A 6034-nucleotide genomic window follows, 5' to 3' on the forward strand; every position below is an offset into this window, starting at 1 on the left:
GATTTGTGTTTTAGAAGGAATGCTCTCTGACTGAAGGGTGGATAATAGGTTTTAGGAGGTCAGGTGTGGCCCCAGGCAGTGCCCCTGGGAGAGGAGGCCATAATCTAGTAGAGAGGTGGTGTGGGTCATGGGATGGAAAGAAGCAGGGGGATTTCTGAGCTACTTAGGAGGTGGAGAGGAGAGGGCTGACAGAGCATTGGGGGTGGTCCAGGTTCTGAGGGGATTGTCACCAAGGGGCCAAGGAAGGACCCCATTTGGCCCGGAGTTTCCATGATCAAAGTGCCTCTGATCTAGACTTTGATTATCTGCAGTTAGATTTCACCTACAGCAATATATATATTGAAATGCGTGTGTAAAACATTAATTTGCTAAGTTTAGTTAAATATATCCAACATGGTATCCCCGTTTTGGCATGTGTTCATTCTGGGGGCACATGAAACTTCCGTGTGGAAGTGGCCAGACTCTCTCAGCCTGTGGGAGGTCCTGATTCCTCCTGAACCCTGGGTGGAGACTGGGGCCTTCATGGCACAGGGCTGCTGGCAGTAGGGGTGGGGCGTGGGGGTGCAGGAACCACCTCTCTTCCCCAAGACATGCTGATGCTAGTGTGCACAGTGCAGCTTTGTGGAGGGGGTCAAGGCAGGTTTTTTTCTGACTTCAATGTGCACATAAATCCCCTGGAGATCTTACTTCACATGTAGATTCTGGCTCTGGAGATCTGTCTGGGATAGGCCCAAGATGCTGGATTTTTAACCAGCCCTTGGGGGTGTGGTATTGCTTGTCTGTGGACCCAGTTTGAATGGCAAGACTGTAGAAGGGATTTGGGCATGTGGGTCTGCAGCTCAGCAGAGAGATCTGGGCTGAGTGGCCTGAAGGTGTCACAGATGTTCAGATGCTCATGGGAGCAGAAGTGATGCACACGTCACAAAGTCAGATTCCTAACAGTCCAGGTGAGTAAAGGCAGGCAGGTATAAATTGAGGAGGGAAAAGACAGTCGCAGACTTGAGAATACATCTGCAGGGCACTGACTGACAAGGATTGCAACCCAGAATATAGTAAGAACCCTACAAATCAATTTTAAAAAGAGACAACTTAAAAGAAAAATGGGCAAAAGGTTTGAACAGACCCTTCACAGAAGAGGATCTCCAAATGCCAGCAGACCTATGGAAAGGTACTCAGCCTTATGGAATCTAAAAAACAAAACAAATGAACAAACAAAGAAAAAGCAGAATCAGACTTATAAATACAGAGAACACACTGATGGTTGCCAGGGGAGAGGGATGGGCAATAGGCAGATCGGGTGGCCGAGAGTGGGAGGGACAGGCTTATAGTCTCCAAAAGAATAAGTCACAGGTATAAAAGGCACAGCATAAGGAATATAGTCAATGACACTGTAACCGTGTCATACGATGACAGATGGCAGCTACACTTGCGGTGAGCCTAGCATAACGTATAGAGTTGTTGAATCACTGTGTTGTATACCTGAAGCTAACGTGACATTGTGCGTCAACTGTACTCAAAAATAAAAATTTTTAAGGTGCTCAGCCTTGTTGGTAATTGTGGAAATGCAAATTAAAATCACAATGAAATGTCACTACCTACCCACTCGCATGGCTCAAATCACAGAGTCTGACAATGCCAGAAGCTGAGGCAGCTGTGGAGCAGCCAGAGTGCTCACACGTGGGTGGGAGTGCAGCCAGGGACACTTGTTTTGGAGGATTATTTGGTATTAAAAATAAAGTAGAAGCTGTGGTCCCCAGTGATCCAGCTATTCCACGCCTACTTATATCCCTTCGAGTTCTATGCCATAAAGCCACTGGGACTAGTAGGGACTGTGGCAAATAGGAATGGAGATGATCTCATCCTGTTAGCTGCCCCAAGGGAGTAGGCAGCTGAGCTAATAATTTTTAAAACAGTGGGATATTATTTTTCAATTATCTCATTTGTCAGATAGTAAAGTATGGAAAATCAACTTTAGGGCAAAAGTGGTCATCCTATGTGAGTATCATCACAAGTCGGTACATCTTTTTGAAGGGCATTGGACACTGGGGAGCAGAATCTGGCAGGGGATCTGGCGGGGGATCTGCAAGCACCAACAATTCCACTTGTACGACTGAGGCATACCCATAGGAGGAAGAGGAAATGACTTAGGCAGGTGACTCTGGGCTTCCCTGTTCTATGCTTACAGCCTGTTTTAGGGTTTCCACGGATTTCCATTCTTCCCATGTACATCTGAGAACTGGCTGGCGAAGTTCTAGGAAAAGTCCTTGCGTGATATGGATTGGAATTGCATTGAACACCTGACTTACTCTGGAGGGTGATGACATTTCATGACACCCCTCAGGACCACTTCATCTCTCCAGTTATTCCAGACTTCTTTATTGTTCCTTCTAGGAATTTTGTCATCTGCTGCCTAAGTCCCATCTTTGGTTAGGTTTATTTCTGGGTATACCATAGGTTGATTGCTATTGTAAATAAAACTTTAAAAAAGAAGATTTTTTTTTCAATTTCTAATTGGTTGCGACTGGTCTTCAGGAACGTTGATCTTGTGCCTTATTAGTGCTTATCATGTGCATGTGAAGTTCTTTACATGCACTAAGTTAATTAATAGTCTTAACAACCCAATGAGGTCCACACAAATAGTATCTCTCATTTACAGCTATGAAAAAGAGGCCAGAAAAAGATTGCTTCTTTGTAGAATTTCTTAGATTTTCAAATAGATGACTCTGTTGCCTAGAAACAACAAGGTAACAATGGCAATTATCTCTCTCCCTTTTCAAAATGTATGCTTATTCTTTTTTCTTATTTACTTGCATTGGCTAGAGCTGATATCGAGTACTCACAGAACAGCACACATCCTTGCCTACCTTCTCACTTTCGTGGAAATTCTCCTCTTCTCCTGGTAAGATTTTGCTGCAGATTTCTGTAAAAGTTCTAGTCAATTAAAGAAGATAACATCTACACCTGGTTCACTAAGAATGTTTACTATGAATTAGTTTTGAATTTCATCAAATGCTTTTTTAGCATCTATTGAGATGAACAGATGGTTTTTCTCCTTTAGTCTGCTAATGAAGTGAATAACATTGATGACTTTTCTAATGTTAAATTATCCTTAAATTCCTGGACTAAACCCTACTTGGCATTTTCTTTTAATGCACTGCTGGCTTTGACTTGCTAATATTTTATTTGGGATTATTTCCATCTGTTTATGTATGAGATTGGCTGTAACTTAACTTTCTTATGGTGTCCTTGGCTGGGTTTAAATCAGGTTTGTGCTTATTTTAGAAATGACTCAGCTGTAAGTAACAAATAAACAAATATAAAACTTCAACAGTGTCCATGACAAGAAGCAGAGGGTAGGTGGCTGTTGACCTTCCTTCAGTTACTCAACCAGATCTGGGCCTTCATTCTGCAGTCTCTTGGCTTTTCAGCCATGGCTGCAAGATGGCCATCTCAGCTCCAGGATTCCTGTCCATGACAGGAAGCAGGGGGATGGTGGCACCAGATGGCCTGCTCCTTCCATCAAGAAAATAAGAACTTTCCCTGAGGCTCCCAGGAAATATCTGTTTGTGTTTCATTGGCCAGAACTGTCATATGGGCACCTCTAACTGCAACGAAGACTGAGAAAGTGACTATTTCATTTTTTTGGCCTCTCTTGGTAGAGTTGGATGAGAGTGGAGGGGTTGGGGACAAGTGTTCTGTTAGTCACTTGACAACAGAATTGGTCACAGCCTACTGTAAGTGGTACCCCATGTTTCCATGTTCCAAAGTAAGTTGCATGAAATGTCTTGGTCGAATTCATGCGCAAATATTTTACATGTTCATCTTGGCTCCACTTTCAGTTTATTTTAAGTTGATTGAGCTCTCCTAATTGTCTACTTTTTCTTGGGCTGATTTTTTATTATACAGATTTTCCTATAGAGTTGTCCATCTCATTAAGCATTTAAAATGTAATGATCGTAATTGTTCATGACACAGTCTTATGATTTTTTAAAAATCTCCTCTTACCCGAAGTTAAATTCCATTTTTCTCCTGATGAGAATTTGCATCTCCCTCAGCATGCTCTCTCTTACAAAGATTGGCCAGCGTTGAAAGAAGAAACTTCAGCTTTATAGATAAACACGAATGTAATAAAAAATACAAAAGTAATCTCTCCTTTTATTAATTTTTTTCTTCCTTTTTGGCTACTTGTTGTTGTTGTTTCTATTCTAGGGTTCTGGGTTCATGCCTTCGTGTTATCTATATTCTTTTTTATTATGAAATGTCTCAAAACACTGAAAAGTGATGAGAACAAGATAATGAATATTCATGTACTTACCACTATAATTTGGCGAATTTAACAAACTTAATATTATGCCACAGTTTGAGATTTTTTTAAAAGATAAATTACATTTGAACTCTTTTTTTCTCCTCTGTAATCCCTTTTCTCTCTGTCTCTCTGTTCTGCCATTCGGTGTCTTGATTCATTGTAGTAAAATACACACAGTATAAAATTTACCATCTTAACTATTTTTAGGAGTGAAGTTCAGTGGCGTTAAGTACATTTACACTGTTGTGCAAGCATTACCACCACCACCATCACTACTGCCAGAACCTTTTTTCATCTTCCCAAACTGGAAGTCTGTCCCCATCAAACATGAATTCTCCATTTCTCTCCCCCAGCCCCAGCCCCTGGCACCCACCATCTGCTTTCTGTCTCTGTGAATCTGATGACTCTAGGGACCTCACATAAGTGGGATCTGACAGTATTTGTCTTTTTGTAACTGGCTTATTTCACTTAGTATAATGTCCTCGAGGTTCCTCCACACTGTAGCATGTGACAGAATTTCCTTCCTTTTTAAGGTTGAATAATATTCCATCGTCTGGGTAGACAACATTTTGCTGATCCATTCGTCCCTCACAGACACGTGAATTGCTTCCATGCTTCAGCTGTTATAAATAATGCTGCTGTGAACATGGGTTGTACAAATATCTTTTCAAGACCCTGCTTTCAGTTCTTTTGTGTATATATCCAAAAGTGGAATTGCTGGATCATATGATGATTCTATTTTTTTAAGATTTTATTTATTTATTTGACAGAGAAAGAGAGAGCACAAGCAGAGGGAGAGGGAGAAGCAGGTAAGCCGCTGAGCAGAGAGCCTGATGTGGGGTTCAATCCCAGGACCCTGGGATCATGAGCTGAAGGCAGCTGCTTAACTGACAGCCACCCAGGCGTCCAGCTGATTCTATTTTTAATATTTGAAGGAATAGCTGTACAGTTATCCACAGTGGCTGCACCATTTTATATTCCCACCAGCAGTGCACAAGGTTCTAATTTCTCCACATCCTTGCCAGCACTTACTGTTTTTACTTTTTTGATAGTAGCCATCCTAACAGGCGTGAGCTGGAATCTCATTGTAGTTTCAATTTGCATTTCCCTTATCATTAGGGATGGTAAGCATCTTTTTGTGTGCCTATTGACCATTTGCTTATCTTCTTCGGAGAAAAGTCTATTCAAGCCCTTAATGTATTTTTGAATTAGCATTTTTGTGGCTGTGTTTTGGGAGTTCTCTATATGTTCTGATAACCTGTTATCAGATATATGATTCACAAATATTTTCTTTCATACCGAATATGTTTGTGTCCATAAACAATATGTAGAATTGTTTTGCATGCATTAAAACTCTGGATCATCGCACCGTAAATCTTGTTTTGTAACTAACTGTTTTCCACCAGCATTAGGTCTTTGAGATACATCGATGTTGATATACTTCATTTTCACTGCTGTATGAAAATGCCACAATTTGTGATTTGTGTAATCCCTTTCCTGTTGATGGACATTTAGTTTTGCTCCCATATCCTTGTTTTATTTCTTACCCTTCCGAGTCGTGAACGTCCTTGTATATCCCTCCTCTGACACGTGTGAGAGGTTCTCCAGGCTGATCCCTAGGAGTGGGATTTCTGAGTCACAGGCTGTGTGCTCCTTCCTCGTAGTAGATAGTGCCAAGCTGTTCTCCAAGGTGGCTATGCCGGTTTGTGCCCCCCACCCGCAGTTCCA

This window comes from Ursus americanus, chromosome 14 (assembly GCF_024610735.1).
Source record: "Ursus americanus isolate L20-20 chromosome 14, mUrsAme1.1.p, whole genome shotgun sequence".
Lineage (NCBI taxonomy): Eukaryota > Metazoa > Chordata > Mammalia > Carnivora > Ursidae > Ursus > Ursus americanus.